Source organism: Tupaia chinensis, unplaced genomic scaffold (assembly GCF_000334495.1).
Source record: "Tupaia chinensis unplaced genomic scaffold, TupChi_1.0 Scaffold144692_1, whole genome shotgun sequence".
NCBI classification, from domain to species: Eukaryota; Metazoa; Chordata; class Mammalia; order Scandentia; family Tupaiidae; genus Tupaia; species Tupaia belangeri.
The window spans coordinates 43,302-56,803 of record NW_006204553.1 but is presented as its reverse complement, the minus strand read 5'-3'; the positions used below and the strand labels follow the sequence as shown (position 1 = coordinate 56,803).

At 43.7% G+C, this 13,502-nt stretch overlaps 1 long non-coding RNA gene across 1 annotated transcript in view; it reads right to left on the bottom strand.

The window, feature by feature from the left end:
* Nucleotides 1–2,332: 2,332 nt before the first annotated feature.
* Nucleotides 2,333–13,502, bottom strand: part of LOC102471419 (uncharacterized) — a 28,348-nt gene continuing 17,178 nt past the window's right edge. The window contains exons 2-3 of the long non-coding RNA XR_337213.2: nucleotides 3,662–3,798; nucleotides 2,333–2,426 (exon numbers count right to left, since the gene is read on the bottom strand). This is a non-coding gene — a long non-coding RNA (uncharacterized LOC102471419). The remainder of the gene's footprint in view (nucleotides 2,427–3,661; nucleotides 3,799–13,502) is intronic.

Here is a 13,502-nt window from a genome sequence, read left to right as displayed (position 1 = left end):
CTGGGGTTTATGCCTAGGGTCAGATTTGGGTACATGTATAGGTATGTGTCAGCTGTGCTAGCTATTGGATATATTTAGACTAATTGAGTTCATTGCCAGAACAATTGAATGGGGGGGGGCGGAAGGCATGGAGGGAAATCATGGATGCCAGGGACAATGGAGGAGGAAGATGGGACATGGCAGAGGGTGAGGGATGGGGAATCAGGGATGGCAAGACAAAGGGCAAGGTATGCAGGATGTACGAATTGGAAAATTACTTGCTGAGAACATGTATGTTGATGTGCTTGATTGAACCAATGCACAGTGTATTTTGGATGGAAAATTCATTGGTGTGTTGTGATGGTGTATAGTGAATTAAGGTAGAAAATAAAAATTAAAAAAAAAGATATATGTGATTAAATATAATATAAAAAAATAACATCTCAGAACCTCTAAGAAATTACATGTTAACCTGGTGGCTATTGTGATGACCCCTGGCTCTAATGATTGTATGTGGGTCTCAGTAACCAATAGGGCAGTGAGCTCACTGAGCTCATCTCAGAGTCCCCATGGACAGAGATGAGGACAAACAGAAAGGAGTCGGTGACACCAGTGACTGATCACTGAGAACACTGGCGAGGTGACCTCCCATGGCCTCAGGGCCCATGGTCTCAATCACAGCCTCAGAGCTTCAACTGCCTGACTACCCTGAGTATTTCTAAGAAAGTAGCCCCTGATCATGCCTAAGACAGACCAACAGCTCCTCTTCAACTTGAGCCAATTCTGCTTTCTCATTCCTTGGTTACCCTCTATTCATGAGTAACCCCTGCATGCTGGGAGTTAATCATGACTACTGTGCAGTGGAGGAAACTGAGGCCCACAGAGGGCAGTGGCTGGATCTGCAGCTGCGCAGTAGGTCCATGTGCAGGTGACGGGTGAGTCATCTTTCACTTCCACAGCTATGCATCTCATTAAGCCATGAGGAGATTTTCTATTTTTCTTCTTTAATTTTTTCTGGTGGCCAAATGGACTTGCTTAAGACACACACACACACACACAGAGAGAGAGAAAGTGAGAAAGCAAGAAAGCATACCCCTCACCCCCTATGGGGCATGGTCACACTGTAATCCCTTCTCCTCCATTTCTTCCTCCTTTCAGGATTTTGTGCACACAGACATGTTGTTTCTTAATCTGCTGGATCCCGGACTTAAACTAGATGGTTGGCCAGGTGGAGTCCAGCCACCTTAACCACCAGGCCAGGGCTTGCACCATGTGGAGATTTTTCTGCTGCCTCCTTCTTTGAGGATGCCTCCTTCTTTGAGGAGAACTCCTGGCCCGCATCCCCCCAAATCTGTAGGGCTGGTACACCTGCTCCCTGAGAATTAGGATTTCTGGACTCAGCATTCATGCCCTAGGAAGAGACTAGGGTAGGCAGAGCTGGCAGCTGGCTGGGATCTGGCTAGGGGTCAGTGACTTTTTCTTACTCTCAGGTTCTGTTGGAACTATTCCCAGTGCCTTCAAGATCCAGGCCTGTGCCCTCAGGATGGCCACACTGTAGTCCAAACTGCCCTGGGGTCTAGGCCACACAGCCAAAGCATCTTTGGAGAAAATCCTTATAATGCAACCTTTTCATGAGAAAAAAAAAAGGTGAAAAATATGAGAAACTCTTGGGACCAGCAGATGGTGTAATGATTATGTGGCTGGACACACACATAGTCAACTGCAGTTCTAGTCTGGGGCCTGGCAGCTTAAAACTCATGCCGGCTATGTGTGCATACATGCCCAAAATCCCAAGAGGAGAATGGAGAAGGGACTGAGGTGTGGCCATCCTCCCTGGGGGATGATTTCTCACTTTCTGTCTGTCTGTCTCTCTCTCTCTCTGGCGAGCACACATGCCCTATAGCAAAAATCTCTCTCAAAAAAATATTAACCATAGAAATGGGCTTCTGGTAGAAGAAAGGAAAAGAGAAAGAGGAGATAAAGTCCATCTATAAAGATCCTGAACAGCACTAAGACCTGGGTCCTTTAGGAGGAGGGAGCAGAGCTGATCCTAGGCTTCCCCTTCACCTGTCCACATGCAGAAAGGGACCTCCCCATGGACACTCAGTCTCCAGGTTCACCCACTGACGCCTGTGATTTGACCACTCTCCCAGGAATGTTTAAATCTCTGTTCTTCTGTCTTTTCTAAGGCCCTCTCTGTCTTGGAGATGACCTGCCCCCTGTTGGTGAAGGCAGATATCATTGTACCATGGGCAGTCTATGGGTGAGCAGTGCCTGGTGACACCAAGACATCACCATGGGATTATAAGTTTCCTTTACTGGAAGGAAAAGGTCACTCTGACTTACCTGGGAAGCTCAAGTTTGGACCTGGCATCCTGGACTTCATACATCCAGAAAAGGAAGAGAAGAGGTTGTGGGATGTTGGCAGATGTCACCTAGGCTGAGAGCTGAGGAAAGAGAGCAGAGACCACATTGAGATGAGGATTCTAGGCCAAGTAACAAGGAAGAGGAAGTAAGGAAGACCAAGAGACCCCTGTAAAGGGCAGTGCTCAGGGCTTGGGATCCGACAGGTTGCGTGGAGGTTGAAGTGCTGGATACCACATGGCCAGCTTCATGGTTCAATTCCCAGACTCGGCAGCCTGATATTCACACCACATGTGGGTGCATGCCCCAAATCCTGAGTGTTGAGGAAAATCACCTGACTGGGTGCGTGGGGGTGGGGGGTGATTTCTTACTTTGTCTCTCTCTGGTGAGCACACAAGACCTATAACAAAAACTTAAAAAAAAAAAAAAAAGGACAGTGCTCAGGGCTGATAAGAACACAAAAAGCCCACAGGGTCTTAGTTTTCTCATCTGGAAACAGGTGATAAAAATAGAATTTACTGGGGCTGGTGGGTGGTGTGGTAGTTAGAGGTGCTGGACTCCACATGGCCAACCGTGGTTTGAGTCCTAAACCTGGCAGCTTGCTTTCTCACTTTCTCTCTCTCTCTTTGTCCCTATCTGGTCAAATTTAAATAAATAAATACAAGTTTAAAAATAAAATCTTTTTTTTTAAAAAAATAGAATTTACTCTTGGAGTTGTGAGAACAGCATTATTCGGGCAAAGTGATCAGCTGGTGCTCGACATAGAGTAAGTGCTTACCATATTGTTACTGAATTACTTCTGTTTCATGCTAATTGACTGTTGTCATTTTATTCTCCCCATGGATGGGTACCTTGCTGGATGGGCTATTGCTGGCTTGAATACAAAGGAAGGGGCACAAGTCAAGAACTGTGGGCAGCCTCAAGAACCTGGAAAAAGCAAGGGAACAAATGCTCCACTAGAGCCTGCTGAAGGAACACAGCCCTGCCAGTCCATGAGCTTGCTCTCCGGAACTGTAAGATAATGAATTGTGTTGTTTTGAGCCAAGTTTGCTGTCCATTTGTCACATCACATCAGAAAAAACTCAGGTGGGAACATGACTTCTCCCTCCTCCTTCCTTCCCGGACCCCCAGTTGTGTCTGAAACATCTAATCCCATCACATATAAGATGGTGCTCCCACGGTGGTGGCCATCAGTTAAAGGGGGAGACTGAGGAGGGTGCAAGTCACCTGGGGAGTGTGTGTTGGAGTCCAGTGCCTCTCAAGGGTACAGATCAGGCAGGGGTCTGGGCACGTAGAGGTTCCCCTGCATGTTACCCACCTTTACAATCATACATACACTGGAGGAGTCACAGTGACTGTAAGAATTCCAGAGACAGGTGACAATGGTTGATGTGGCCTTGGTCTTGTTCTGTACCAGGTGCTACTCTCAGTGACTGCTGTGTCAGTGATAGAACCCTGTGAGGAAGGAAAATTATTACCCTTGAAGACAGATGAGCAAATGAAGACTCGGAGAGCTTATGTCACTTGCCCATGGCATGACATTCAGTACGGGGCTGTGTCACTGCAGAACCCCTGCTCTTACACACCCTGCTATACTGCCTCCACTAATAGATCAGCTGAATGTGGGTACAGGCCAAAGGCATTCCATATGCTTTCCCAAAGCCCACAACTACCCTGGCTGGAGAATATTTTATACAAATGAAGAAACTAGGAGAGGATAGATGAGTGACATGTTCAAGGTCACACAGTTGGAAAATGGCAGAGCCAGCACTAGAACCGAAGTTGACCTGATCCCAAACCACATTTGCTTTCTCCACTTCATCCCACTAACTCCCAGGAGGTGATTAAACTGTCCTTAGAAATACCCTTGCTTGGGAACCAGCAGTTAGCGTAATGGCTTTGTCGCTGGACTCCCACGTAGTCGATCGCGGTTCGCGTCCTGGACCCGGTGGCTTAAAACTCACGCCGGGCGCGTGTGAGTGCGTGCCCAAGATCCCGAGAGGAGAATGGAGGAGAAGGGATTGCGGCGTGACCATCCCCCCTGGGGGGTGATTTCTCGCTTTCTGTCTCTCTGTCTCTGTCTGGCGAGTGCACACGCCCTATAGCAAAAAGCTCTCCAAAAAAAAAAAAAAGAAAGAAATACCCTTGCTTGAGAAATTAGGTGCAGAGTGGGAATGGATATGAGTGCTTAAAGCACACAAGAACCCCAAATGTCTGAGGCAGAGTAGAGGAACTGCTGGAACTTGTAGGGATCATGGAGGGAGGCAGGCAGGGCTGGGGCTGGAGAAACATCATATCAGCTAAGAGCCAGAGGAGGAGGGTGATGATTCTCATTCTGTTGGGAACAAAAGCACACCAAAATAGTGCCCAGGGAGGGAGATCTAAGGGAAAGGATGATAATGTATTTTATTTTTTACTTGTTTTAAATTCAATTATATAGCTCAATCAATCAGTTTTGGGACAGTAGTTGGCATAATGGCTGTGTCGCTGGACTCCCATGTAGCTGACCACGGTTCAAGTCCCGGATCCAGTGACTTAAACTCACGCTGGGTGTGTGTACATGTATGCCCAAGATCCTGAGAGGAGACTGGAGGAGAAGCGATTGCAGCATGGCCGTCCTCCCCTGGGGGGTGATTTCTCACTTTCTGTCTCTCTCTTTCTGGTGAGTACATGCACCCTATAGCAAAAACCTCTCCAAAAAAGAAAAATCAATCAGTTTTTATGGAGTTATCTCCATTTTTAAAAGAAATTCAACTAGGGAACCAGCAGTTAGCATAATGGCTGTCGCTGGACTCCCATGTAGTCGACCGCAGTTTGCGTCCCAGACCCTGTGGCTTAGAACTCAGGCTGGGCGTGTGTGCGTGCGTGCCCAAGATCTCGAGAGGAGAATGAAGGAGAAGGGATTGCGGTGTGACCATCCCCCCTGGGGGGTGATTTCTCGCTTTCTGTCTCTGTCTCTCTCTCTGTCTCTTTGGTGAGCGCACGCACCCTATAGCGAAAACCTCTCCAAAAAAAAAAAAAAAAAGAAATTCAACTATAAAAAGTTACCCAAAGCATCATTAACATTTCTTGCTGACTCAAAGAACATGTGCTTACAAAACAGCTGTTTCTTTAAAGGAAAAGATATCATTTTTCCATAATTGTTTATTCTGAAATGATGTCTTACGACAGAGTTGCAAGATATTTTATCTTTCCCTGAGCCACTGGAGGGTAAGATGCTGAGGTGATGCTGTCACTCCCTACAACCAAAGACATTCTCCTATATAGCCACAATACTACCATCAAAATCGGGAAATTTCCATTGATACAATACAGCTAGCTATCTGATCCTCAGACCCATTGAAATTGGCCTATTTCCCTTATAACACCCTTGATATGAATCATGTGTTGCATTTGGTTACCATATCTATTTAGTGTCCTTCAATCTGGAATAGTCCCTTCATCTTTCCTGACTTCTATGATCTTGGCACTCTGGAAGTTTCGCTCTGTCCCATATGTCTTCATGATGAAGTACAGGTGATGCATCTTTGGCCAGAGTTTCGCAGTGATGCACTATTCTGGCTGTTTCCTATCATTATTTATATCTGTGCCATTTCCAATGATGCTCACTTAGGTCACTTCATTAAAGCAGTATCTGCCTATAAAGCTATGCTTTTCCCATTTGTGATTAAGAAATACTTTGTAGGGAGGTTCTTTGAAATGGTTTATATATTCAATTCTTTATCATACTTGGGATTGATTCATTTAATCATCTGTATCAATACATTCTCAGGGTTTCCTGTTTTATTCAATGGGCTATAACTCATTACTATCATTAATTACTTTTTTTTTTTTGGAGGTTTTTTTTTTTTTTTTTTTTGTTTGTTTTTTTTGTTTTTTTTGTTTTTTTTGCTATAGGGCGCGTGCGCTTGCCAGACAGACAGAGAGACAGAAAGCAAGAAATCACCCCCCAGGGGGGATGGCCACACCGCAATCCCTTCTCCTCCGATCTCCTCTCGGGATTTTGGGCACGCACGCACACGCACCCGGCGTGAGTTTTAAGCCACCAGGTCCAGGATGCAAACCACGGTCGACTACATGGGAGTCCAGTGACATAGCCATTACGCTAACTGCTGGTCCCATCATTAATTACTTTGATGTTAAAATAGCCCCCAGTCTGGCCAGCAGGAGCCTCTTCAACTAGTTTCTGTGTCCTCCTTTCATATCCCCATCATTTCTTGGAGATTCCCTTATTACTGGCACCATAAGTCAAGCCAGGATCATTTTATCCTTTCCCTCTTCCAATCCTGAAACCAACCATTTCTCAAAGGAGTCCTGGCTCCCTTTAGTGGAGTATGACATTTAGAAGCCAAAATCTGGGGGCTAGGTGTGCTTATTGCTACTAGGTGTTGCTTTTTCAGTAACTTTGAAATATATGTATATACACACATGTACACATGTACATCCACATCCAGCAATCTCGCCATATACACATATATACTGAAAATCATGAGTTTACTTGAAGATCTTCAATTCCACTACATAATTTCCAGGTTTGATCTAGTTTTCTTTCTTTCATATTTTAAACTCCCTTTTCCAAAGATGAGAGACCTAGGTCCTGTTATCCTTAAATAAATTTACTGTTGATGAATCCAATATATAAGCCATCCCTCCCTCACACAGGCCCTTCCTCATGTGCTATGCTGTTCCTCCCTTACCTTTGACTTCCACACCCCACACCAGCTTGAATCCTAAGCCAGTTAGTTACCTGCCTCCATCTATCTCCCAGAGACATCCCATCTTCCCACAGAGATATCCTCCATACCACATTAGGCTCTGACAATCACCTGGGTGTTCCTGTGTATGGGTGTCCCTCACTGTCCCTGGGCTTTCACTCTCCAAGTTGGGATGCCAAACAAACATCTGCTTACCTTGCTCTGCCTCACCTAACAGCTTTAACTGAATTTCTCAGGCGCAAAAGATGAGGGGAAGGGAAAGAAAGGTCACAGAAATGGAAAGGATGACTATATCTAAAAGGATCAATTTATTAAGGTGAATTAGGCAATGAAGCCAATGTGCTTTTCCTAATTGTCTCCCATCTTTCTCCTTCTGCTTCTCTCCTTCACCCCATTCTCAATCCTAAAGTCCTGCCCTCCACCAAATGTAGAGATGTTGTGATGACTATGGTTCTGTATTGTAATTTATAATTCATGCGTACTAGTTAGCTGACATTCGGTATGGACAGCATCATCTCTATAGCTGTGAAGCTGTGAACTCTGTCTCTCTCATGCAAAAGAAAGTCACTCCTCTTCCAGAAGTTCCAGGTGTGACCAGGAAAGCAGGCTCAGGACACTTCTTTCAGCCTTAGGTCCTTCATCTGTAACATGGGAATAACCCCATCTCACTCACAAGTTGTGGGAGAAACAGAGATGGGGACACCAGGCACCTTTCAATGAATGCTATATGCTGAAAACTGGGATGAAGTGTTATAGATTATCACAGGACTCCTTGATATACAGGTACCAATGGAGCAATTCCCTAACTCAGGGCTATTGTGTGTGCTGTTCCTTTTGCCTGCAATACTTTTCCTCCAGTGCTATGGGGTTTGCATGTGTTTCCCCAAATTCATGTGTTGAAATCGGGACGTATTAAGAAGGTATTAAAAGGAAATTTAATTTGGCTATAGATTTATGAGGTGGAACCTTTAGGAGGTGATTAGGGCTGGATAATGTTATTAGGGTCTCCTCCCCCTGATCTGAATACTGGTGGGTTTATAAGGAGAGAGAATTAGGTAAGAGCAGAGATACACAGACACAGGCATACTCTGCTTTAGCTCTCATTCGATGCTCTGTGCTATCTTAGAACTGTAGGGTCCACACCAGCAAGACCTTTACCAGATGCAGTCCCTGGACCTGGAACCTCCAAACTGTGAGCTGAATAATAAACTGCTATTCTATTTTTAAAAATTATTTATTTTATTTGTTTATTATTACTATTCAATTTGACCAGAGAGAGAGATGATATACAGGTACCAATGGAGCAATTCCCTAACTCAGGGCTATTGTGTGTGCTGTTCCTTTTGCCTGCAATACTTTTCCTCCAGTGCTATGGGGTTTGCATGTGTTTCCCCAAATTCATGTGTTGAAATCGGGACGTATTAAGAAGGTATTAAAAGGAAATTTAATTTGGCTATAGATTTATGAGGTGGAACCTTTAGGAGGTGATTAGGGCTGGATAATGTTATTAGGGTCTCCTCCCCCTGATCTGAATACTGGTGGGTTTATAAGGAGAGAGAATTAGGTAAGAGCAGAGATACACAGACACAGGCATACTCTGCTTTAGCTCTCATTCGATGCTCTGTGCTATCTTAGAACTGTAGGGTCCACACCAGCAAGACCTTTACCAGATGCAGTCCCTGGACCTGGAACCTCCAAACTGTGAGCTGAATAATAAACTGCTATTCTATTTTTAAAAATTATTTATTTTATTTGTTTATTATTACTATTCAATTTGACCAGAGAGAGAGAGTGAGAGTGAGAAAGCAAGCCACCAGGTACAGGACTTGAACTATGGTCAGCCATGTGGGAATCTGACACCTCAACCACGCCACCTGCTGATCCCATAAACTATTATTCTTTTAAATCACCCAAACTCACTTATTTTATGTTTAGCAACAGAATGAACTAAAACAACTGGTAATTACATAGCTTGCTTCCATCTTTCCTCCTGGTCCCCGCTTAGTCCTTACTTTTTCAGAGAGGCCCTGCCTGTACACCCTGAATAAAACACCATCCTGCCCACTCGTCCTTTCCCTGACCTGCTCTTAACTTTCTATGTACCACTTGCCATCTTGTGAAGTGCTATATATTTATAGACTAGCTCTATAAAATCACAGATTTTGTTGGTTCTGTTCTCCCTTGTGTCCTCTACACCTCAAGCAGAGCTCAGAAAAACCTTGTTAAAAGGCAGTTGGGAACTGGACATCTTAAACACATCACTAAGGTGCACAGATTCCCTCCAAGGAGGGGATGGGACTCACAGTTTTTGCTATGATTTGTACTGAGTCTTGATACTTTGAAAATATGTCTGCATGTCTGCCAGGCTTCGAAACTCATGATATCTTGTGTTATTGTGGATATCAGTTAGGTCTGAGGAGAAATACACTCCAATATTCAGGCATATCACTCCATGATTAAGATTTGCCCCATGGGTGGTTTCAGGAGCCACAGAATAAGCATACCTCAATGGGATATCTGTAGATGGTATCAAAGAGAACTTATAACTTACAGGAGAATGGGGTAACCTCAATTGCAGGGGAGGGACTGAAGGTCACATAAACACCATGTTTGTAGACAAGGAAATCCTGGTCATAGGAAGCTGGTGGGCAAGTTCATGGATAATCACATCAGATCAATTCTTACTCATCAGACTGTCAGGTCAAGTTGGGACCATGATCACTGCTGTCTTAAATTTTTTTTTGGAGAGATTTTCACTATAGGGCACGTGTGCTCGCCAGACAGACAGAGAGAGACATAGAGGCAGAAAGCGAGAAATCACCCCCCAGAGGGGATGGTCAGGCCGCAATCCCTTCTCCTCCATTCTCCTCTCAGGATCTTGGGCACGCACGCACACGCGCCTGGCGTGAGTTTTAAGCCACCGGGTCCGGGACGCGAACCGCTGTCAACTATGTGGGAGTCCAGCGACATAGCCATTATGCTAACTGCTGGTTCCCACTGCTGTCTTGAATTTTCAATGTGACAATGTTTCTCATCCTGGCCAGAAAATCCAAAAGCCTTACAACCAGAGTTTGATTATTTCGATATGACCAGTTTTATGAGTTATTAATGGCCTAGTTTTGTGATGTCAGTGTTTTCCAAGAGAATGTCCCTGTGTCCCTACTGTCCACATCACTCCTATCTGTTAATCTAATCACTCTTGACTGACCCAGCCCAGCCTGTGAACCCACTTCTTATGCAGTACACTCACTGTCTTCCTCTCAGCTCTTGCTCCTGTGATTCTTCCTGGCAACCTCAGTACCCATGAGGTTGACCAGGCCATCACTAGAGATGCCATCTCTAGGGAGGTTCTCCTCAACCATACCTAAGTCTCCCCTGACCCCACTCATGCCCTGGACATCTGGAAAGACTGTGCCCTTCTTTGATGTCCATTTTTTTTTTCATCTTTTTCTCTCACCACTAGTGACACTGCCTTCTGTCCTTCCAGCTCCCTCTCTCTAATGGCCCTACATCTATACTCTTCGACCTCATGGAGGCCTCCAATCCACTGACCCACACTGCATTCCTCACCATCCACCAGGCCCTTCCTTACCTAGCTGAGACAGAGCTATAAACTCCTCCTCAAATCTATTTCTTTTCTTTTCTTCCTCCTCCACAATTCCTGGGAATACCCCTAAAAGAACAACCTCTGCACACTCCACACCTATATTTTCTCTATTTATAAGAGTCCTCCAAAAGCACCAGCACCCAATCTTGTTGGTGATTTTCACTGATACTACCTTCAAAAATAGAAGCAATCAGACAGGAATTCTCACTACTTCCCAACGGCACTGGATCTATACTTGTAATCTCTGCTGCCCTTCTTGAGAGAGTGACAAAATCCTACCTGAGGCCAGGCCCTTTAGCAGATCACCTGTCCTTTCACCTTCTGAAGGAGTAGGTTTTTCTAACAACCATTCTTTTTCCTAAATTGTCACAATCCTCATTTCTTCTGGATTCTTTAATTATCTAAAAACCTGCTATTGTTTCTCACCCCTGACAGAAAATAATATACAAAGCTGTCAATTATCCCATATGCCTCCAAGGTATTGCTACATGGACCTGATTTCCCAAATAGCAAATCTATGTCCATTCATTGTCTTATAACCATACTTGGAGCAAAACACTTCAATGTAGCTTCTACTTGCTTGCCTCCTAACAGGAAAATGGTTTTTATTTATTTATTTTTAGATAGAGAGGTTTTTTGCTATAGGGGACATGCACTTGAGAGATAGAGAGAGATAGAAAGACAGAAAGTGAGAAATCACCCACAGGGGGGTATGGCCAGACCACAATCCCTTCTCCTCCATTTTCCTCTCAGGATTTTCGGCACACACACACGTGCCTGGCATGAGTTTTAAGCCGCCAGGTCTGGGACTCAAACCACTATCAGTTACATAGGAGTCCAGCGACATAACCATCATGCCATCTGCTTGTCCCAGGAAAATGCCTTTTTTTCCAAAATTATTTATTTAATTTTATTTATTTACTCACTCAATTACTTTTTTATTTTCAAAAATTTGGCCAGCAAAAGACACAGGGAGAGGAGATGAAAAGTGAGAAAGCAAGTCGCCAGGTCCGGGACTCGAGCCATGGTTAGCCATGTGGGAGTGTCCAGCACCTTAACCATCATGCACCTGTTGGTCTCCTGTAGGAAAATGCTTTTAAAAAAAATTTGCAGGAGGTTCACTTCTGAATTCTACAAAACTTTTAAGGAAGAGTTAACCCCCGTTCTACGCAAATTATTTCTAAAGATCCAAAAGGAAAGAATCCTCTTTCAAATTCATTTTTATGAAGCCTCCATCATCGTCATTCCCAAAACAGATAAAGATGACAAAAAAGGAAAACCACAGACCAATATTGTTGTTAAATATAGATGCAAAAATTGTCAACAAAATACTTGCAAATCGTATCCAACAACATATAACAAAGATTATTCATCACAACCAGGGAGGCTTTATTCCAGGGATGCAAGGGTGGTTCAACATAAGCAAATTCATAAACATAATACACCATTTTAGCAGAAAGAAAGATAAAAACCATATGATCAATTCAATCGATGCAGAAGAAGCATTCAACAAAATACAACATCCCCTCATAATTAAGACTCTTAGTAAAATTGGCACAGAAGGGTCATTTCTCAGCACAATAAAAGCCATATATGAAAAATCTATTATACTGAATGGGGAAAAACTGAAAGTTTTTCCACTAAAAACCGATACACCCCTTTTCTATATAGTTCTGGAAGTTCTAGCCAATGCAGTCAGAAGAGAATATAAAAGGCATTCAAACAGGGAAAGGAGAGTTAAAAATATCTTTAGTTGAAGATGACACAATGGTATACATAGAAGACCCAAAGGTATCCATCAAAAAACTTCTCGAAATAATAAACAAATATAGTAAAGTGGCAGGATACAAAATTAACATCCAAAATCTATAGCATTTCTATATATGAACAAGCTGACAGAGGTAGAACTGTAGAAAGGAATCCCTTTTACCATAACTACAAAATGTTTAAGATACCTAGGGATAAACCTAACCAAGGAAATCAAAGACCTTTCCAAGGAAAATTATGAAAACCTTAAAAATATATATTGAAAAAGACACAAAAAAGTGGAAGGACATCCCATGTTCCTGGATTGGAAGAATTAATATAAGCAAAATGGCAATTCTACCCAAATTAATAGACAGATATTTAACACAATTCCAATCAAATTACCAGAGACATTTTTTTTGAGGTTTTTGCTATAGGGCACATGCACTCGCTAGCCAGACAGAGACAGAGACCAGAGACATTTTTGACAGATCTAGAAAAGACAATCATACAATTTGTCTGGAATCATAAAAGGCCCTGTATTGCCAAAGCATTCCTGTGCAAGAAGAGTGGAGTGGATTGCATCTCACTCCCTGACTCCAAAATGTACTATAAAACGGGCACAAAAACAGACAGATGGACCACTGGAATAGAATAGAGACCACAGAGAAAGGCACTTGGCGAGCAAGGGGGGCACACTGCCCCCACCGACTTCCATCCAGACTCCCCAGTCCAGGATCCACCCAGACCCCTAGGCAGACTGCACCTTTGGCTGCAGCAGCCAGCAGCCTGGTACATCTGAAGGCACCTGGCGAGCAAGGGGGCACACACGGGGCGTGACTTTTTCTTTATTCCCCTCTTTCCTCCTTTCTTTCCTCTTGTGTTGTTATCTTCTCTTCTTCTTATTCCATCTTGCCAGAGGGACTAGCTAGGTCTAGAATAAGATATCTGAAGTTTTCTAGTCATATAAAGTTCTATGGGTTCCTCCCGTATACAGAACCAGCTGTGAAAAAGGAGATTTTGCTCTTCTGACATCTGACTATAGTATCTTTTTTAAGACCACATTACTAAAAACAACAGAACAGAGACTT